Raw genomic sequence first — 24,132 nt, forward strand, 5'->3', positions numbered from 1 at the left:
TCTGATCAGAAGAAGTCTTTCGTTTGCCTCAAAATCTTGAAGAATGGTAGACACCTTTCAGCCAACCTAGAGATAAATCGGTTGAGTGCGACGATTCTACCATTCAGTTGTTATATCTTCTTCTTCATATTTGGATACTTCATGTCGATGATGGCTTTTATTTTCTTAGAGTTGGCTTCGATCCCTCGTTGCGAAACAAGAAATCCAAAAAATTTCTCCGAGATCACTCCGAACGCACATTGGGTCGGATTTAACCTCATTTGGTGTCGTCGGAGCATGTTGAAAGCTTCTTCTAAATCTCGAATTTGGTTCGAAGTTTGGGTGCTTTTCACCAGCATGTCGTCCACATATATTTTCATATTTCATCCGATTTGTGCTTTGAAGATTTTATTGATGAGTCGTTGATAGGTAGCTCTAGCATTTTTTAGACCAAAAGGCATTACTTTGTAGTAGTATAAGCCCTTATCGGTCACGAAAGCTATGTGTTCCTCATCCTTTGGTACCATGCGGATTTGATTATATCCAGTAAAGACATCCATGAAGCTCAGTAGTCGATGACCCGATGTTGCATCTACCAGCTGGTCGATTTTTGACAGTGGGAAGCTATCTTTCGGACAAGCTCGATTCAGGTCAGTGTAGTCGATGCAGATCCTTTATTTTTTGTTGACCTTTTTCACCATGACTACATTGGCGAGCCAGTTTGGATATGTGGCTTCTCTGATGAAGCTCGCTGTGAGTAGTTTATCGACTTTCTCATCGATGACTTTTATCTTTTCGGAGCAAAAAATCACTTTTTCTGTCTCACTGGCTTGATGTTTAGACTGATGTTGAGTCGATGGATCATTATTTTCGGGAGAATGCCGGGCATATCCATGGTCGACCAAGCAAAGATGTCAACGTTGGCTTTGAGCAATTTGATTAGTTGTTGTCGCTCCAAGTCAGACAATTGTGTCCCGATTCGGAATGTTTGCTTGGGATTTTCTGTTATCGGGATGGAAGTCAATTATTCGGCTGGCTCACCCTTTTCCTGGTTCTCTCTTTGGTCTAATTTATCGGCCGACAGGGAGTCCTCAAGTTTATTATTCTGAGCAGAGATCGTGAAACAGCATCGGGTGAGTTGTTGATCCCCACACATTTCTCCAATACTGTTTTTGGTCGGGAATCGGACCAACAGGTGGTATGTTGAGACTGTCGCTCTCAGGACATTTAGTCCGGATCTTTCAAGTATGGCGTTGTAGGCCGAAGGTACTCAGATGATCGTAAAGCTTATGAAAATGGTGCTTTGTTGTGGTTCAATCCCAGTGGTTAGGGGGAGGGTGATTTCTCCTTCCACTGTGACCGCATCTCCAGTGAAGCCGACTAACGGTGTCGAGATTTTCTTGAGTCGGTCAATTGGCAATTTCATTCAGAAGAAGGTCGAGTAAAACAGAATGTCGGTTGAGCTTTCATTATCAATAAATATCCTTTTTACATCATAATTCGCTATTGTTGCTGAAACAACAACAGCGTCATCGTGGGGAGTTTGAATTTTTCGAGCATCTTCCTCTGAGAAGGTTATTACATCATGGAGTCTTGGTCGCTTCGTTGACTCCTTGTCGGAAGTTGCCCCCCAGTCCAGCCGTCTGGTGATCATGTTGATGACTCCTGCGGTTAGTTGGTTATTCACAGCTTCCGCAGTCATTTGGGGTCATCGATCGAGAGGGGGTTGAGTCGGCGGCTCCCTCCTATATTTTTTGAGGTAGCCACATCGTATCAGAACTTCTATTTCATTCTTAAGCTAGATGCATTATTCGGTGTTGTGGCCATGGTCTCGATGGAATCGGCAATACTTCCTTCGATCACGGTTCCTCGCTTTCATCGACGGAGGGTGTTGTAGATATTCTGCCCCTTCGATCTCCATGAGTATCTATGCACGAGGAGCAGAGAGAGGGGTATAGAAATTATACCTGTTATGTGTCGGCCTCGGACTCCGTCGTCGAGGTGAGGCTTGCTTATTGGATGGAGACCTACTTGTTTCGGCTGGAGCCCCACTCTTCTTTTACTTTTTTTCTGACCTTTATTTTCTGTCTGGCGCCGATCAGAAGCTCCTTCGTCCACGCGCATGTATTTGTACGCACGTTCTAAGAGTTCAGCATATGTCCGAGAAAGAATTTTATCCAATGAGTACGTGAATTGGGATCCCCTCAGACCTCTTTTCATGGCCGATATGGCCATGTCTTCATTGAGGTCTCTGACCTCAAGCGTAGTCGCATTGAATCGAGCCACGAAATCTCAGAGTGTTTCGATCTCTCCTTGTTTGATTGAAAAGAGACTATCTAAGGTTCGTGGCGGCCTTCGGCGGGTACTGAAATGGGCCATGAAGGAATATTCCAGCTGTCCGAATGAGTGGATGCTTCCCTACCGAAGCCCAGAGTACCAGGCCCGAGCAGCTTTCCGAAGTGTAGCCGGAAAGCCAATGCACAGGAGGACGTCGGTTGCTCCCTAGATTGTCATGAGAGCCTTGTAGCTCTCGAAGTGATCAATTGGGTTGATGGAACCGTCACAGGGCTCCACATGCGGCATCTTGAACCGAGTCGGGATCGGTTCATTCAAAATAAGTTGGGAGAGAGGCTGTATGGAAATCGAAGTCATTTGACGATTTCTGACCATCTGTCTAGAGCTGGGTGAGTCGGCGATCGATTTCTTCGAACTTACGTTCGTAGTCTTCAAGCCGTCGGTGGTGAGAAACTCTGGAGTTGATCCTCCTGATGAATTAGAGGCAGACGGTGTTCGCGGTCGCTTCTCCTTCCTTGCTCGGTCTAGTTGGGAAGGAGAGGGGTGCCGTGAATGGTGGGTGGAGCATCGAGATTGCCGCGAGTGCCGCTGTTCATCCCGTTGAGAGAGCCGAGATCGCTGCTCTGATGGAGGAGACGGGGATCGTCGCGGATGACGGCGTCTATGCTTGCAAAGCGCTGAATGTGCCACTGACTGCTCCGTCGGTGGTTGTGGTGGTTAGGTTTGCTGTTGTTGGAGGCTTTTGACTGCCTCTGTGAGGACGTTCATTTGTTGTACAATCACAGCAATCTGAGCATCTGTGGTAACCACGGGACGTGAAAAACTGGGCTCTGCTACCGGAGGCAGGGGAGGGGCCTCTTCCCGATGGGAAGAGTGTCTCGCCGAGCCGGTCGCCATTGATCGTTGAGCTTTGATTCTCATCATTGCGAGTTTCTTCTTGTCGCTATTTTTTCCCTACCTGGCGTGCCAATCTGTTGCTGCCAATCCCTTCATCGTCTGTTCGTCGGAAACGAGCATCTGTAAAATGAAGTCCGCACTGATCGGAGCTATCTCCGGCGGGGACTCTCCGATGCTTAAGTCAGAAAGGGATTGGATAACAGTAGAATGAGAACGGAGACAGAGCTCAGTGTATCAAAATTAACTTACCGAAATTTGTTGCCTTATCCTCTTTTTATAGAGTAGATCATCGTAACTGTCGGATATGGTCCCGCATTTAGCGACATAGAATCATAAGGCGGTAATCTCGTAGTGGGTTATTAATCCCCATGGATTACAACGCGGTATCAGTGGAATAACCGTCCGTGATGGTTATGATATATTTGAATGAGTCGGTCGACTGTGTCGGGAGTCGGTTGTCGGTTAGTAACTCTGAAATACCGACGGCTGAAGTAGTTTATTGTCTGTAAAGTCCAAACATCGGTCGCCTAACGATCTTGATTCGGTGAGGGGTGTTCGATTGGTCGGTCGAAAGTAACGTCAGCTTGCTCAGCCGATATATAGTCGGTAAGCACTTCCAGGATTGTTTATCCGTTTGGTGGGTCAGAGTCGGATGTCGGTCGGTGTGAGACAGAGATAGATCGGTTTATGAAGGTCAATTGATTTACTCTAACTCTCTCTCTCTCTCTCTCTCTCTATATATATATATATATATATAGACACGCGTACGTGTGCGCGCGCGCGCATGAACTCTTCTGATCTGCCAGGTTTAAAATAATATCTCAGACAAAAACCGGCAACCTAAGGGTATCAGTTTAGAATAGATAACTACCCTCCTCCAATTGACCAACGAAGGGAAGGTTGGCTCTGATAATTTTTTTTTTTTTTTTGGGTAGAAAGCTCTGATAAATATATTTATCATACATAATCTATCCTCTCAACGGATAAAAGACTTGTTTTCATTATTAGTTGGCTAGAAAATATGACTTGAAATCTATAAAAACTTGCTGTGATCAAGCTCGCATGCAACTGGTGGGGCTCAATACTGCAATAGACTAAGAAAGCATATCTCCAATGAATGTGATTTGCTAGGGTTGAGTTTTTTATGGAGAGATTTGTTGATCTCAGAAGAATAACTTGCAACCAGTTTAGGTTGTATAGTATGATCCTGCAATATTTCCTTCAATGTGAAACATATAATTGTGAAGGGAGTCCCATGTTAAAAAGAAACAAAACTACTGAGACCTAAACTTGGAGGGTGTTTTTCAGATCAGCCCAAATGCATGTGGGCTTAATAGAGTAGATAGAATGGGCTCGTGCATATTGTGAATCTGAGACCATGGTCTTTTTCTGCAATTTTGCAAATGTGTTAAAAATATCAAGAAAATAATGAGGCATTCAGATATCTCACTATCAAAGATAAAATGTAAGAAAAGACGATAGAAACTTGTGATGAAGGATTATTACTACGTAGACAGGAGGAGAAAAAGCCGATCAATATGTCGGGAAAGACTCGTACAAGATCAATGGAATGACATGGAATTATCTTATTGTACTGGATACATTGAAGCAGGGAAGTGGGCAGGTGATTGGTTCCACTAAGATCCAACTTGAGCTCTCCAGTGGAATGAGGGTCCAGCCAAATCATCTCCATGGTTGCTTCCATTGGACAGAGAGCACTGAGATTAAAATGCCTTCCAGGCTTTTGAGCTGTTCGTTTGGTGGAGGTGTTACTCGGAAGGGCAGCCTTTTGCTTCATGGCTTAGTCACGTTTCGATGATCGAAAGTGGGTAATTATCACCGTCTCCTATCAGTTCCTGGTCTATCCCAAGAGCTTGATTTGAAATTGCCTTGTAACAATCAAGTATTGCGGTAGAGATGGCCACTGGCATTAAGTGATACAATACCTAACTACCACTTAAGTTGTCATTTAAAGAATGGGTAGTTTAGGTCCTAATTTTCGTGATTTATAATCTAGACCACCCATTTTCATCTGGCCATCATCACATAACCTTTTGTCTTTTTTTTTTTTTTTTTTTGTTCCCTTCCCCCCCGTGATGAAGTACATGAATTACTACTGAAGTTATGATCTTTAAGATATAGTAAACAAGGGTGGCATAGTGACTGTGTGGCTATGAACTTATAGTCCACTTACGGGGTGCCGGTCGGTAGTTGGATAGCCATTCTCGAATTCCCATTATCATGGGATCCACTCAATTTAGTTGAAATATTAGGCTATCATGTACTCTCTTATATCGAAAGAATAGCAAGATGAGATTGGATGATGTGGATACACAACAACCTGATGTCATTCCATAAAATTCTCTTTAATAATTAGTGGGTTGCTTCTCACTGACTGAAATAGGGATTCACTCTTTGAGATACATGAATGCACCAAAGGAGATTACTTAGGAGACCACTTCCTTTTTTTTTGCCATGCATCCACATTGTATAGTGGAAACTAGAGGGGCAAGGTGGAATGGGACTCCTCGTACCGAGTCCATCGGTCCTGTATCTTCCTTACGAAAAAAGGGGTAACAAATGAAGCATCTTCACACCGTCCGTCCCAAACAATCTGTTTATGAGGCCACCCGTCCCATGGTTCTTCCTCGTGGAGTTGTCCATCCTTTGCTATATATCCATTCACAAGATCTTTCTCTTCGTCACCGAGTTTCTTTCTTCTCCTCCATTTTGATGACTTATTGGCCAAGTATACATCACATAATCATGGACTGTCTACCAATGAACGCTATGCTTTAGACACTATATATTGATTTGCTTGGAGGTGCGCATTGATTGATTTGCCAAGTATATATCATGTGGCTATGAGCTATACGTGTATTTATAAATACTATTGTTATGGTTTTAATAATGTGAAGAGTATCAATAGTTTCACATCGGTTGTGAGTCAAGGAGAACTCATGTTTATAAGGAGAAAAAAATCCTTTCCATGTGAGGCATCTTTTTAAAAATAAAACCGTGAGACCTATAGATCAGAACGGATAATACCTCACGTGACGAACCGAGTCTTTATCCGTAACAATAACACACCAAAAGGGTCGAGATCCGTCTCGATTCCTTGGGGCTGAAGTCCGCTTCGGCTGACTGTGGGACTCTTATCCACACAATGACGCACCAAAAAAGGATCGAGATCCGTCTCGATTCTTTGGGGCTGAGGTTCATCTCGACTGACTATGGGGCTCCTCAGACTGTACACATCGGAGTCTCTCTTAACTGGAGGGCTCTATTGTGGTTCTAATAATGTGGAGGACATCAATAGTCCCATATCGATTGTGAGTCAAGAAGGACTCGCGCTTATAAGGAGAAAAAAATCTTTCCATCGATTGTGAGTCAAGAGGGACTCGCACTTATAAAGATGAAAAAATCCTTTCCACGTGAGGCGCCTTTTAAAAGTATAAAATCGTGAGGCCCATAGGCCAAAACAGACAATACCTCACATGACGGATCGAGTCCTTGTCCACAACAATGGCGCATTAGGTAGGGGTCGAGGTCTGCCTCGATTCTTTGGGGGATTGAGGTCTGCTTCGGCTGACTGTAGGGCTCCTCGGACTGTACACATCGATCCTCCTTGACTAAGGGGCTCTGTTATGGTTCTAATAATATGGAGAGCACCAATAGTCCCACATCAGTTGTGAGTCAAGGGAGACTCGCGCTTATAAGGAGAGAAAAATTCTTTCTACGTGAAGTGCCTTTTAAAGAACAAAATCGTAAAGCCCATGGACCAGAATGGATAATACCTCACGTGATGGGCCGATTCCTTATCCGCAACAATGATGCACCAAGAAGGGGTCGAGATCCGCCTTGATTCTCTAGGGCTGAGGTCTGTCTTGACTGACTGTGGGGTTCATCGGACTGTACACATCAGAGTCCTCCTTGATTGGAGGGCTCTGTTGTGGTTCTAATAATGTGGAGGGCACCAATAGTCCCATATCGGTTGTGAGTCAAGGGGGACTCGCGCTTATAAGGAGAAAAAAATCCTTCCCATGTGAGGCATCTTTTAAAGGGCAAAATCGTGAGGCCTATGGGTCAGAGCAGACAATATCTTACGTGACGAACCGAGCTCTTGTCTGCAACAATGGCGCACCAGATAGGGGTCAAGGTCCGCTTCGATTCTTTGGGACTGAGATCCGTCTCGGCTGACTGTGGGACTCCTCGGACTGTATACATCGGAGTCTCCTTGACTGGAGGCTTTTTTATGGTTCTAATAATGTGGAGGGCACTTATAGTCCCACATCGGTTGTGAGTCAAGGGGGACTCGCACTTATAAAGAGAAAAAAATTCTTCCCACGTGAGATGCCTTTTAAAGGGTAAAATCGTGAGGTCCATAGATCAGAGCGGACAATACCTCACGTGATCGGTCGAATCCTTGTCCGCAACAACTATATATGTTTTGAAAACTATAGATCTATTTGATTGGAGGTATATATTAGATCGTTAAATGACGAATTTGCTAACTATATATCACGTGATTATGGATCGAAAATTAATGAACATCATATTTTGATAATTGTGTATATGGATTTGCTTAGAGATATGCTAGATAACTTATTTGCCAAATGTATATTACGGGATCATGGATGGTGTACTAGTGGAAGGAGGAAGGAATCACGGACGAACAGCTTGACAAGAAAAAAGAGCTACGGGATGCACATGTGAGGATGCTTTACATATTTCCTTCTAAGTTTTGGGATAGATGTATTCCATTAGCAAGTGTCCTATCCTGCCTCACCTTTTCGGTTTTTCATTTTAAGATCAGTGTCATGACATACATGACAAAATAATAACAATAATAATAAATAAATAAATGAAGCAATCCCCAAGACACCAGTGGATTTTTACTTGAGATATAGGAAAACAAAGCTCAAGATGACTCACAAAAATATCCATTGGTGAGGAAAACTTGATGATGAGAATTATGAACAGGGTGGAGTGTAGGAAGATTCCGGTCCCACATTCTTGGGTGTTTGTCGTCGAGATCCATGCATGGCCCAATGAATCACAACTCGACAACTAAAGAGTTAAAGTGACACATTTGCACAGTGCCACACTATTGAAGCGTCTACTCCATGGTCTATCATGAGTCACAGCTCATCTTTATCTTTGATAATGGCCTTCCGGTGGACCAACGCTAGATGGTAAATGGTTCAATAAATATTTTTAGTAAATCAATCTTGCATTCATCTGTGTTTCGATAACTAGACATGACAAATATTGGCACTGCACTGCTATAGTGCTATCTGTCTAGTGTACTGGATAACAATAATTGCCTCCTTTTCTCTCGAGTATTTGCATTACAATATTATAGTTGTTATCAAGATTGGAGGTAATTGGATCTCTTTTATATATGATGCTATAGAAGTCGCTAACCTTGTTGGTACTGCTGTGCTGACAAAAAATGATTCACTACAACATTGTTCGATTTCATGAAACCCTAGACCCCTTGCCTAAGTGACAAGAGATTATACCATCCGAACTGAAGTTCGATGCATGGCATAGCTCATTCATGACACAGATTTAGTTTCTGGAACATTAGAAAATCTACAGGAAAAAAATGAAATTGCGAATCAGGTTGCAACATTAGCAGAGAGACAAAGAATGTTAGATAATTTAATTCCTTTATATCTGAATTGTGCTATGATATTTATACAAAAATCAAAATCATAAATAAATCATACCTTACGTCATCGTCTCGCCAATACAATGATCACGTAGCCCGTAGAGCGTCTGGTCTTCCTTCGCAGGTGGCTAATCTTTTCTCTCCTCATCCTTCTTCTTAACGCGGACGATCGATGGGAATCGTCACATCCGCTTGAGAGTTAGAAAAAAGGGACCAGGCCACCTTTATTTATACCTGCACTTGTTTTGTCCCATCAAAAGACTTAATCTTAATTAGGGTTGAATTTCTAATCTAAGCCTTATAAAAAATAGGACTTTAATTAATTGGGCTCACTGTAATTAATGCAGAACATGTAGCTGACCCAAAAAGTTAAACCTAATTAAGTAATAATTAGGTCATATTATGAGTCAAATCCAATATTTTCCTACTTGCCCTATATCATCACTTAAAAATAATTTTTTAATTTTTTTAAATATTTTATTTTAAAAAATATTTTAATTTTCAAAAATAATTGTCTTAAATCAAAATTTTGAAATCGATCCGACGAGTGCGCACTCATTTTTAAAATTTGCTCAATTATCTATTCCTTGAAAGATTCTTTATACTTTGATTAAGTAAAAATCATTAATACAAATCATGACAGTTATACATCTCAATTGACATATTTCCTTCCATATATTATGACATCAATAATTCTCACTTAACCTAATCTTATATACTGGAATACATAGGCTATCAAAAACCATAATGCCTATGATAATGGTCCCACTATTATGTTATATGAATGATACTTCTGTTTATTTTAATTTTTGATAAAAGTCAACCATAATATATACAAACAATAATTAAACAGAAGTAATAGCTGTGATCAAACCATTAAGAGATCTCAAAATAAGTGTCTATTACAAATTAAATATTTCAATGACAAATGCCCATAACTTTTACATGCTTTTTGAAAACTTTGGGCACTAAACCTTTCGTCAAAGGGTCGCTATTATACAAGCAGTATCACTAAAATCAATAGACATCTGATGACTACTAATTCTCTCATTCACAGTAAGAAAACATAACATCAATGTGCTTGTTTGCATTGGTTATCTTGCTATTCTTAGAGAAAAAAATTACAGCAGAATTGTCGCAATAAATTCTTAGTGGCTTAGAAATAGAATCCATAACTCCGAGCCCTAAGATGAATTTTCTCAACCATAGAGTATGTGAGGAAGCCTCGTAACAACTTATATATTCATCTTCCATAGTAGAGCAGGTAATAATGCGTTGTTTTATGTTCCTCTATGAAATTGCTCCACCACCCAATAGGAAGATGTAACCTGATATAGACTTTCTACTATCGAGGCAACCAGCATAATCTGCACCTGAATAATCGATCACCTCCAACAAATCAGTCATCTTATAAGTGAGCATGTAGTCTTTAGTTCCTTTAAGATACCGCATCACCTTCTTGGCAGCTTTTTAGTGATCCATATGTGGATCACACTGATATCTACTAAGCACTCCTAAAGCAAAATTGATATCAAGATGAGTAGATAGTTGAGCATACATCAAACTATCCACTACAAATGCATAGGGTATATCCTTCATTTGATTTCTTTCAATCTCATTTTTGAGATATTGAAATTTACTAAATTTATTATCCTTAACAATTGGCACTTCACTTGATGAGCAGCTTGACATTCCAAAACTTTTTACAATCCTAGTAATATAATTTCTCTGAGATAAACCAAGTAATGTCTTATTCCTATCACGATGGATTTCTATAACAAGAACATAATAAATATCTTTAATATCTTTTATATCAAAATATTTGAAATTTTTTTTTTTTAGTTTCATGCAAGAGACCCAAATCACTGCTGGCTAGTAAGATATCATCTACATATAGAATCAAAAATATGAACTTACTCCCACTCTCCTTCATATATATATATATTGATCAACAATATTTTTCTTAAATCTGAAGGAAGCAATAATATATATGATTAAACTTTAAGTACCATTACTTGAAAGCTTATTTAAAATCATATATAATTTTTTTTAATTTATATATTAGTTTTTTATTTTGTTGCACTAAAAATCTTCAAGCTGTTCCATATACATCTTTTCATTTAAATCCTTATTCAAGAACACAGTCTTGACATCCATTTGATATAGCTTTAAATCAAAATAAGCTACTAATGCCATAATAATTATGAATGAATCTTTTCTAGAAACAGGAGAAAAAATTTCATGATAATCAATGTCTTCCTTTTAAGTGAATCTCTTTGCTATAAGTTTAGCTTTATATCTTTCGATATTACCTTTGGAATCATGTTTGGTCTTAAAAATTTATTTACAACCTATAGGCTTAAATTCTTCAGATAATTCGATAAATTTTCAGACTTGATTTTAATCATAGATTCTATCTCATCTTTCATGGTATCTAACCAAAGTTCAGAATCATCGCTATTCATGGCATCTTTAAATGAGACTGAATCATCCTTCATCCTAATATCATAATCACATTCTTGTAAGTAAACAACATAATCATCTGAAATAGCCGATCTTCTAATTCTAGCAGATCTCCGTAATATTTCAGATTCAGTATCATTATTATGATTATTTTCAATCGGATCAGGTTCATTGACGGTCTATTCAGAAAGTGGTGTATCAATCACCTGTTGATGTTCCACAATTTCATGTTGAATAGGTTCATGTGAAAAATCTTTAGGTATTACTGTAATAGAAAGAGATTCTCTTATTTTTTGTAATATCGCATTACGCAATTCACCACTCCCACTGTTTTTACCATCCTTAATGAATCTAGCAGTTCTAGTTTCAACAATTCTAATGGTGTGTGATGGACAATAAAATCTAAAGCGCTGTGACCTTTTTGGATATCCTATAAAATAACAACTAGCATTTTTGGAATCCAATTTCTTTTCTTATGGATTATATAGTCAAGTCTCTGCAGGACAACGTGTAAATACCCTAAACTTAGTTTCCTAGTCGTCCATAACTCAAAAAGAGTTTTAGGAACGGCCTTACTAGGTACCCAATTTAGGATATACATAGCGATTTTCAAGGCTTCTCCCTATAACTTCAAGGATAATAAGGAATTACCAATCAAAGTGCGATTACGCCTTTCAACCACACTATTTTGTTGGAGATTTTTTGATATAGTATACTATATTATAATGTCATACTGTTCAAAAAATTTGGCAAAAGATCCAAAATTATGATTAGATTCATCATATCTATTATAGTATTCACCATCCCTATTAGATACCACAACCTTAATTTTTCTATCCAATTGATTTTTTATTTCAGCTTTGTACACCTTAAAGGCTTTTAGAGCTTCAAACTTTTCATGCAACAGAAAAATATAATTATAACGTGAGAGATTATCAATAAAGATGATGAAATATTTTTGCCCTCCAAAATAAAGTATAAAATATCCACAAATATCGGTATGTATCAATTCTAAGAGTCCTTGACTTCTAACGATATTCTTTTTATGTCTTTTAAGTTATTTTTCTTTAATGCAATCGATGCACATATCAAAATCATTAAATTAGATTTGATAAAACACCTTCCTTAACCAATTTAATCATCCTTTCTTTTGATATGCGACCTAATCGCCTATGCCACAATATTGAAAAACTTTCATTGACAATATCATGTTTCATTCCGACATTGATATTCAAAACAAGTAAAGGTTGTTCAAAAGAAGAATCCAAATTCATTTTATATAATCAATTGCACAATGTTCTAATACCAACCAAAATAAAATTTTTTATTAATTTAAAATTTGAATTTACAAAAGCAAATGAAAAACTTTCTAAATGAAGTATTGATAAATAAATTAAAATTTTAAATACTGAAAGAACATAAAAGACATCATGCAGATCTAATTGAAATTTGGTATCTGTAATAAGTCTGTAGGTCCCAACTGAAATGATCTTAGACTTCATCCAATTTTTCATAGAGATCTACCGCTCTCTATCATTTGACTTCCGGTTTGAAAGAAATTTCTACAATAAATTGAAAATATGAATTGCAGCATCCGAATCAATCCACCAAATATTAGAAGGAATATCAATGGAATTAGTTTCAAAACAAACAAGTAATAAGGAAATATCTTTCTTTTCGAACTATTTCTTTTTTTCTTACAATTCTTCTTGATATGTCCCTCTTTATTACAGAAGAAATATTTCAATTTGTGAGAACTTTTTTCGTAGATTGTTGGATCCTTTATTTTATTTCTTTACTTTCTTTCTTTTAGGACGCTCCTGTGAAATCACATGAACAACTGGGATCCCTTTCTGTTTCAATCTCTTTTCCTCTTGCACACACTATTAGCCCTCGATGACTCAGCTATCAAAAATCCATAGAGTGCTCTAGACCATTTGCGGCTACGCGAAAATACACTTGAATATTGCAATAGTAAATAAAATTATCAAATAAATAATATATAAATTATTTAAATATTCTATTATGCATGGGAATAGAATCAAAATATTTTTCAAACCATCATGAGTCCAATGGTTCAAAAAATGCTCAAATCGATATAAAACAAATAAGATACAGCGATTTTATCAAAAAGCTTAATATTAGAGGACTCAATCATAAATCCCAGACAAGAAAGGGGCTTTCCTGTGAAACAGTTATTTTAAAATAAGTCAAAACTACAGGGATCTTTCTGTAATAAACTATTTTTAGGGGTTTATTTGTAAAATAATTTTAAATAAAGCTCAAATTAACGTGTTTGGATCTGATCCAAAACCCTAATGGATCAAACCCAAAAATCTGAAACCTGATAGGCCATTATGAGTTCGTATCTGGATCTGTTAAGACTCGAAACCTGATAACCCAAACTCTCTTTTGCCACCCGTGATTGCAAGAAGCCCTAAGGGCTTCTTCTGCACCATACGGGTAGCCAAGCGCCGCCCTTATCCACCCCAGCCACTGGAGACAAGAAGCAGGGAGGGAGGCAGACTGCCGCCCTCATCGAAGTGCTACGGAAGACCTGCAGCCACAACAAAAACTGCAATTTTTTGCGACCGCACGGAGATATCGTGTGCGGCGGTGGCTCTCGCCGCCACTGGGAGCAGGAGCTCCCCCTTCACCCTCGACGAGCCATCGTCGCCGGCACGGCAGCGGCCATGGTCGCTACCCCATTTGTCGGACCGCACATGTGGGTCTCTATGGCCATCACAAATTTTTTTTTTTTATTTTTTAAAAAATTTAAAAAATATTATTTAATTTTTTAAATCTTGTTTTATTTTAAAAAATATAAAAATATAATTTTAATATTTTAAAAATAATCCATAAATTTTTACATGAATATGAAGCATGAAACCGGAGCTCTGATACCATATGTTAAATAATTAATTCTTTTATACCTGAATCGTGCTTCGATATTCGTATAAAAATCAAAATAATAAATAAATCATATCTTGCGCCATCGTCTCGCCAATACGATGATTACGTAGTCCGCAGAGCATCTGATTTTTTTCGCAAATGGCTAGTTTTTTCTCTCCTCATCCTCCTTCTTAACATGAACGATCGATGGAAATTATCATGTCCTCCTGAGAGTTGAAGAAAAGGATTTAGGCCACCTCTATTTATATCTACACTTGTCTTGTCAGAGATATGACTCTTTAATTAATTGAGTTCACTGTAATTGATTCAGGACATATGATTGATCCAAAGAGTTAAATCTGATTAGGTGATAATTAAATCATGTCAGTAATCAAATCCAACAAAGAATTTGTTGGGCCACAATTTTTGGTTCTCGAGGCTACGGGGGCTTATACAAAGGAAATAGTATTCTCTTTGTGGACAGTGATTGTTATAATGTATATATCACCAGCAAGCTTTTAGGAAAATTTGGGTGTCACTTGTCCATAATGTCTTCTAGATACCACTGCTTGGAGTTGTATTTAAACGGAAACCAATTCCACCTGCTACTTGTCGACATGCAGATTTTTAAAGAAGAGTCATGAAACTTTCTGCTTACATTTAAAAAAAAAAAAAAAAAATGCTGGCCAAAATGTTGGGGGGAAATCAGTTGAGATTGGAGGATTCGGCTGTATCTTAGCTTTTGCTACCCCTCCTTCAAGGGGTATGTGGCTTAAAGAGGGGGCTAGAGTAGAAAGAAGAATGCTGCTGTTTATTGAAGACAAGTTAAATTCCATCACTCCAGTCCAACTGGGAAGCTTAAGAGTTTAAGAGTAAAGTTGCGATGTAGAGTAGAATTATCCATGTTCTTCCCTTCTTATATTCCTGTTGTTAACAGTCATGCAGTTATTAACAATCATGTCAATGAAGCTAAAAATAGGAACGAGTGAAGTAAAACAGAAAAAAAATTAAAAAAATATGGAGATGCGGGGTATCGATCCCCGTACCTCTCGCATGCTAAGCGAGCGCTCTACCATCTGAGCTACATCCCCTTCCATAACAACTCTCTAAATAAACTTCTACTTTCAACACCCATAGTTGTCATATCCAAACATAATCTAAACAGTATTTGCTTCTATGTCACCACAACTTGCTCCCATTTTCCTGGTAGGTTAGTTTACTTATTCCGATCTTTAAATTGGAAAGCATGTTGAAATAATTGTTAATTATGGCCACTGAAGCTCAATAACCTTTCTAAGCAAACCAAGACAATGAGAATGATCATCTTGATATTATGAATTTCAAAACAACAGACCAACATTTTGTTTAAAGGCAATTGCTATAAAAGGATCTGAAAAAGTGATAATAATGGAGGTTTTTTTTTTTTTTTAAGAATTAAATCCAGAGTGGAAAAGTGGGTTTTATATAGACTTAAGTAGTAATAGTGGGAGCTCCATTAAAGATGAATGGGAAGGATTAATATGGCTAATTAACCCGAGCAAGCCATTAAGAAGTATTGTCCCAAAAAAAAAAAAAGAAAGGCCATTAAGAAGTAATTTAGCTGCTAGAAGAGGAAGCTTCAATATGGTATGCTTTGCATCAAAAAATCTGTGTTTATCTTTAGCCATATGCATCGATAATTTTTTGAAGTGATTGGATCCCCAGATTTACTACCTGAAGATGCCTTGAGAGTCCCATAGATTAACAATGAGAAGAGAAGATCTGGGCCCTGTCTTCTGAAACATAGTGGCCTTAAGCTCACATGGTGATTGGCCCAACAAGGAAAAAGATCTTGTAATTTTGTAGATAATCTAGCAACAATATCATGTCAGGGCCACTAGAGAACAGCGTTTGTTCAGTACATTAATTAGCCTTGGTTGCAGGAAGACAGCTCGTTCCCGTCGTTCTCGTGGACGTACAGGACCCATGCACGACGTTCGTGGCCCAACTAATTAGAACGGCAAAGCTTCTTCTCAGACAGGTTAACTCATGTCGAGGCTGTTTTAATGAAAGAAAATCGTGTCAAGGCTCGCTGGTTGGTAAGAGCGCCAAAGCCTCATCAGATGTGTCGCATCAAGTAGAACTTTAGAGTACATAGCCCACCTGATACGGCTTCGTGCTTTAAATGCAATGATTTCTATTATGGCGTAAAGTCATTTTCTTTCTTTCTTTTCTTTTTTTTTCTTTTTTTTTAATGTTTTGAGGGGGGAGGGGGTGGAAGGAATCTTAAAATGATAGGTAAAGAATCAATAATATATATCAAGCTCCTTAATCCTTTTATTTTTAGATATTCTAAATTATACTTCCTTAGTGCTGTGCTAAATATATATATATATATATAATATTCAAAAATATAATATTATTTAGATATTTTAAAATTATAAATAATATTTTATAAAGATATATATATAAAGAGATAAACTAACCTCCAGTCAATCGTATTTAACTCCAAACCCAATCAAATTTTTTACGATCTATATAGATCTCCATACAATAAATCAAAAAACTAATGACTATTTTTTATTTATTTAAATTAAAAAATATAAAAATATAGATCATTAATATGAATGTGATGGACACCCATGCATCATTAATATAGATGAGATGGAAGCTCATATACGTAAAAAATTGGGAGTCGAGTTTGTGTTTATTTTAAAATATTTTTATTTATTCTATAAATATTTATTATAAAGTATTTATATTTATTTTAAATTTATTTATATTTATTTAAGAAAGATTTATATTTATTTTGAAAAAATTTATATTTATTTTATCTAAAATTTATGTTTATCTTTCCTATAATTTTTATTTATTATAGAAAGACGTAACATGACTTGTCCTCCATCCATATTAATAATGGATCAAATCTTTAGAATAAATATAAACTATAGAGGATAAACATAAACTTTGGATGGGACCGATTACTTGATATCTCTCCCGCAACAAATACAAATAATAGAGGATAAATATAAATTTCGAATGGGATAGACACAAAATTTTATAGGATAAACACAAATCTTTGAAAAATAAACACAAATGAATTCGAAATAAATAAAAAGAGAATAAATAGAAGTGTCTCAGAATAAATGCAAACTATGTGGCAATAAATAAAAAAATTTTAGAATAAACACAAAATCGATCCTACTATTTAGCGCAAGTGAGCTTCCATATCCCATCCTATCGACATCAATAGCCTATTTTATTTTTTTAAAAAATCAAAATAGATGAAAAAGTGGCCATTAATTTTTTTGGTTTATTGCATAGCGATCGGTGCAGGTTGGATAGTAACTTGATCGGATTTGGAGCCAAATCCGATCGATCCGAACCTAATTTATGCATACATACATACACACATGCAAATAAATCTACTATTTATATATAATATGTTTGCCAAGTATGTGTTTTTGAATTTCTTTATCCAATATAAGAGTCCATATATATTAGCCAGCAATGGTTTCAGGGCATCACAATTAGGTGTAACTTGCTGCAAGTTAACCCCAAGTTCTTGCACATCAGCCCATCTACTTAGACATTTGCGTTTAATGGGAGGATAATCTGAAGAAGTATAGATCATCATCATGAGTGATCATAATAGAAGTATAGATGGCTGCTGATTAAAGAAGGTGGCGGTGCGAAATGAGGCAGCTGGTATGAACAACTGCAGCTGGGATTCAGAAGCAAATTAAACCTGCCCCAAAGCTACATAAAATGATAAAGAAGAATAATGCACCATTCGGGTTCTAAACTCTATAGATCCAAATCAACGACTCAAATGCTAAACTAAAGCATGCAACGAAGGACACAGACGGGGAGAGAGAATAAAGGGAAGCGAAGTGCACGTGGAGTAAGTTCACGCGTGGCAGGCAGTGTCAGACATCGCAAAGTTTAATGCAAATAATAATACGTTCACAATTGGATTGGAATGGAAAATATATGAGTACTTAGGAAAGAGATGGATGACCAACGTACAGCACCTGGTGGGTTGGTGTCTCGGATCCGTTTCCCGTCCATTTCCTTGTCTACTACTCGCTATGCTTTCGGAGCTCTGCGAACAGAACAAAAGTAAAGAAGAAGGATAAAAGAAGAGGGAGGCCAGGAGGGGAACTCTTTTTCCAGCTTTGCCTTCTCATTATTCCTCGGGATCGCCCATCTGCTCCTCTGTCTGCCTCTCCTGCTTCTTTGTCACCCCTCCTCTTTCTTTCTCTTTCCCTTTCTCTGCTCCCAAAACAGTACACTTTAGTTTAAGGAAAAGAAAGCCAGAGAGAGCCGAGAAAGAGAGAGAGGGAGAGGGAGGTGTCCCTTTCCATCACTTCTTTATCCACGTCTCTCTCTTCTGCCAATAAAGCTAGCTAGAACAGATGGGTCCGGTTGGATTGAGAGCACCCACCGGCCAGGAATACTGACCTAAGACTAAGGGGTTGGGCCTAGTGGTACCACACGTGTGTCCCATGGCTCTGCATGTCACGTGGAAGAGCGGGTGCCGCACCATGCATGGATCGAGAGGTGGTGGGTCGAGGCTTCCGGAGCATTCTTGGGTACATGATCTTCCTTTTGTCCACCCACTGGAACATTTAGATTTGCGTAAAAGATAATTAAGTTGCTTAGTTATCATTCTTGGGGCACCGATGTTTAAAAAGTTAGGGTTGCAAATAAGCCGAGGTTGATTGAGCTATAGACTGGATGAGCTTGGCTCGTCATTTGAGGGGTACCTTCAAACGTGTGTCAAGATTCATTGCACACATTCAAGAGTAAGATGTGCCTGAGTTGTTGAGTCACCCGGTTCATTTGGAGATATGTACGTGATCAGCTACATATATCATGACCATATAGTTATATATACAGCATTAAAATGTCACAAAAGCCATAGGCACATCTTTGAAACTATTTTGGATCATTACAAAATTATTAGATAAAAATTATGTGGATTTTCTTTGAGGTAAGACATTTAAGTTATTCTGTCATTGTGTTCGTAATGGTTAGAATATATTATCTTTCGAATACAAAGATAGAATTAACAACATTAGTTTGAGAGATAAACACTAACAACATTAATGTCTGTTTTAGATTTCAACAATGCCTTTTAGTATTTGAGTATAACTTTATAGGTGAACTTTATATAATATAACAATAGTATTTCTTGTTTTAGAAATTGTACCCGACCCAAATCCTTCTTCTCGGATCGCCCTAGTATGATAGATTGAGGGGGTATGCTGCTACCCGGTCAGAGGAATTCGACATAATTACTACTAAAAAGTAATGAAATTAATATCTCAAACTATGCCAATGTTTAATCATAGCTATGTTTGTGTTACGCTTGTTGCATAGCATAGTTATATTCATTTTCTTTTATCTTTCGATTGGGCTAATCGTAGATAGAATGCAATGCCTATACAGTTTTTCTCCTCCCTTCCTAGCCCTTTCTTCCTTGGCCATGCAACGACAGGCACATGCATGCATGCATGAATGCATAGATAAATATTTTGATGAAATAAATCTAATTTCGCCAACCTAACTCACTTTGATTTTGGGGACCATGTGTTTCCATCTGATTAGTCGTAAAAAGCTTGCATCCCTGCATGGCCTACTAAGAAAAGAGAATGCATGAAGGAATTGGCTCTATCATAGGCTTTAACCATTAGGTCTAGCTGGTCGTTTCAAGTCCCCATTGACAAGACGAATGTTGGATGGTATGCCCCATCACAAGTGGCTACTTAGTGTTCAGTTTAGATGGTCCAATATATGAATGTGATAACGTAGGGTCATGTTAGAAAGAGTAAACAGTTTCACAGCATAAGAAGCGGGGAACCAAGCTAGTGGGGATAGAATTTGCTAAATTAAACAGTGTATAAATTTAAACTCAACAGATTTTGCAAAAAAGTTTAGAAAATAATTAGCCAAATCAAAAATCAAGCTTTGGAGCAAATATGACCTTTTGGGAGAGTTACGAAGAAATCGCTAGCTGTCCTAAAGACGTGATGGTCTCCCTACATGCGAGTACTAATGGCCTACTATGACTCTAAAATAAAACCCCAAATAGCTCTCAGCGTCGCCTCTAGCTATGTGCACGTCCACAGGGAGACTTAGGGCTGAGCAAATAATCAAAATTCGAAGAAATCCACCCAATCCAGCCTGTATGAAATCGAATTTGAATCAAAATTCATAAAAAATTCGATTAATTACAGTCGGATTCGGTTTCTACATTTTTAACCCGTATAAAATCGAACTCAACCAACCGATATAGTATTTTTAATACTTAAACTATTTGAAGAATTGAAAATTGATAATTATGACATATTATGTACTAACTTATAGATGTTATGAAATTGTTATATCCTAATTTCTATATGAATTGATCGGTGCATTGGTTTATGATTTTTAAAATCAATATTGGATCAACATTGAAGTTCAAACTGACACAACCCATCCAAATCCGCTACAAATCATTAACTTCGGTTTCAAATGGTTTATATTCGATAAACAGTCGGCAGCGAGTTGGATTTTCTTCAATCTGATTGGGTTTGATCGGATCAAATTTTTCTCTCAATCCGTCCCGACCCGATCCGATCTGTGTTTAACACTAGAGAGATTAGATAGATCAAGACCCATCTTTGTGCCCTCAACATAAAAAGTGAGTATACTAGTATGGTTTTTAATTTCTTGAAAGATAAATGATTGTAATTCTAACAAAATAGCTCCTTATATAGGTAGTAAAAGCCTTTGTTATTATTATTATGTAACCATAAAATATTTATGATTCTTATAATATGCAATTAAATAAAATGAAATTGAAATCATAAATCAAATATAACTGAAAATTTATTAAGAAATTTGAAACTTTGAACTTTAAGTTACAACAGAATTTTGGTATGATTTTGTTTCTACAGTAAAAATATAAACTAATTATGGTCAAATAGCCCCATGGTATGTACATCTGCTCATCAAATAATATAAAATTTAAGATTTAGTCTCGTCGATCGGTGAGTTAGATAGATGGATAAATGAAGAGTCTTACAACATAAAAGACCATATATATATATATATGGCAACCACATACCAAACATATACCATAGTCCGTGGGTGTAGTGAATTTTGTGGTCCATCCAAATTCAGTTGCGCGATGCATCTTCTGCAACATGAACCATTGGATCATACTTTATACAATTTTAAAACCACAATGTTTACTTCGTGATCTATGTTGATAGATGGAAAGAAGAGGTTGGCGGGCTTTCAAAATTATGCAAATTGCAATCCAATGGTTGAAGTTACGAAAAAAAAACAAAAAACATGAAAGATAAGACCGGAACCCTTCAGGTTCTCAGAGGGCCATTAGCTCGTCGACCTTGACCATCTTAGCTCCAAGTCCAACTGCCGGTTCACAATTTTTATTTGGGAGCCTGTGGACTTTGATACGGAGGAGAGAAATTTAAACTTTGATCGCGTTAATTCATCTATGCCTATTACATTGTTATCGATCACTGGCGGTATATATACTGCAGGATTAGTGGTCCACAACACACCATCTGCTGTTGCATCCTAGCCTACACCAATTTCCTACTGGCTGCCAAGGAACCCACAAGCAATCAGCCATATGCACATTTGCTCAAACCCATCCTAGTTAACGTCAACTTGGTTATCTTTTCTTCCCCTCTGTTTTTTTTCCCTTTTTCCCGTTAATAATCATCATTACCTACCGCATGATCTGACAAAATATGAAGAGAAAATGATTCAGATTCAGATTAAAGTTTTGCTAATGCTTCTCTAGCGTCTTTAATTTATTTTTCTTCCTTTTTAAACATCTGAACTTTAGCTTTAGTACTCTCTAAAATGCTATGTGAGACCTATGTATTCTTTTGCTCAGAAAGCCTGTGTATTCTTGGTAAAAAGCACTTCAAAGTGGAAACATAAATTATCTCGCCCTACAAATTTTTACTGCAGTCTCATGAATCAATCAAAACCAAATCAAACTATGAAATTTTGGAAACTTTTCCATTTATCTTTTTTTTTTAATCTTTTTTTTTCCAACACAAATGTCTTACTTCGCTCAATGTCAACGATAGGTGTACGATATTCCTTCTTATAGGGTGGTTCAGATCCTTGTGGCTTAAAACTTCAAAATCCACTCGACGTGCACGGCCTCCCCACTACATGGAGCCAAAAGCATGAAGCAAGGGGGCTCGATGTGTTCCCACCCACCACTCACTCTACCACTGTTGCCAAAATGATCGAGATCTTCCAAAGATTCTAAGTGGGCCTTTTGGGATACGTTAGAGGGCTGCATAGTGATGATAAGTCCAAATGACTTAATGAAATTACCTCAGGCTTTATCCGTCTTTTTCAAGGCAATGTGGAACCCTACCTTAAGAAAAACACCTTGCTTAGGTATTGATCCATAATTACATTAGTAAAGCTCACGGGCCAATCAAGACAGGAAAATTTATAAATCAAAATGACCGAGAACGTCCCGTGCAAGATGATAAAGCAGGAAAAAATAGACCGTGCATGAATCTGATCCATGGATTGTGTTGTTTTTAGTATGATCAGTTTATATATTTGGATAACATGGCGAATCAAATAATACTTAAGAGGTTTCTGGTGTCCTAAATTTCATATTATGTAAATAGAAGTAATAAGGTATATTTGGTTGAAGGAAGTTGAGCTTTGGAATACAATTATGAATGATTTTCATTCTAGCCGTTTGATTGGAAATGATCCTATCCCTATTGAGGGAATAAAAGTATTCCAACCCCTTATAAACCAATCCCGACTATCTTTTAATATTCAAATCTTGTTCCGATTTTAATCACAAATCAAACACATCATGGGATGTGACCGTTTCAATCCATTCTGATTTTTATTTTCACCTATTTCGATTCTGATCACAAACTAAATACATCCTAAATGTCAAAGTGATGAGTTTTGTGACCGAAGTGAGCTAAACGATCTGTCACTAAATTTTCAATACCCTCTTATAATCATCTCGTAGTATATTCCGGAACTTCTTTCGTGCCACTGATCATCTTCATGAACTGTACTAGAATTGGAACGCAAAACAAAACTCTCCACTTCATTTTTAAAGAAATATTGCATGCTTAATATTGTAACCAAACTAGAAGGCCTGTCTTATGTATTCCCAAATCTCATGGGGTCAGAGCACATGTCAATGACATGACCTTCATTATCTAATCCAAGCACCGCATCCTCCATAGGTTCTTTCTTCATCTCAAGAAGCGCCATATCTACAACTGGGTTTTTCTAATTTTTCTTCCTTACACTGATTCATTTCTTCACAAGGAGCATGATACGTGACCTCCAATGAAGAAGATCAATGCAGCAAGAAAGACACTATGGATTTCTAAACTCATCAAATTGTGGTACTGAAGAACCTTTTCTTATAAATCACATTCTTCAAAAGTCCTGCTCCTGGATAGAAACTACTCTCCTTTTTTTTTTTTTTTTTAAAAAAGCTTCAAAGGAAGAACAGGCCAACCATTACCACGCTTTTGTGGACAAGAATTTGAAGTAACTTGGCGGTGAGAACAGAAGGGGAACAGTACCCACTGGCTCTGCTTTTCTTTTCCGTAGCTTTCCTTTCTTCTGTTGCTTTAATCTCACACATTCCTCTCTCCCATGTCTTATTATTTATTAAATCTAGTGAGGACAGAGCATGCTTCCTAGGCTTCGGAAACTTCCTTGGCTCCAATTTAAAATCTCAGAGGACCACCCTACTCTCCAAAAGCCTAGAAGGAGGAGCCACGAGGGCAAATGATTAGTGCATCACCTACCATATTTCTCTGACCCGTCTAAGGCCATGTCACCTTTTTGCCCCCATGTGTGATCCCTTAAACTAGTCACACGCAAGCAAAAGCTTCCCGCTAAATCAGCAATCCAAC

The 24,132-nt window shown here is 37.6% G+C and overlaps 1 non-coding gene across 1 annotated transcript; it reads right to left on the bottom strand.

Annotated features, from left to right (window-relative positions):
- Positions 1 to 15,221: 15,221 nt before the first annotated feature.
- TRNAA-AGC (transfer RNA alanine (anticodon AGC)) lies at positions 15,222 to 15,294 on the bottom strand. The gene has a single exon. It is a non-coding gene; the product is annotated as a tRNA-Ala (tRNA).
- Positions 15,295 to 24,132: the final 8,838 nt, after the last annotated feature.

The sequence above is a fragment of the Elaeis guineensis genome, chromosome 13, assembly GCF_000442705.2.
Source record: "Elaeis guineensis isolate ETL-2024a chromosome 13, EG11, whole genome shotgun sequence".
NCBI lineage: Eukaryota > Viridiplantae > Streptophyta > Magnoliopsida > Arecales > Arecaceae > Elaeis > Elaeis guineensis.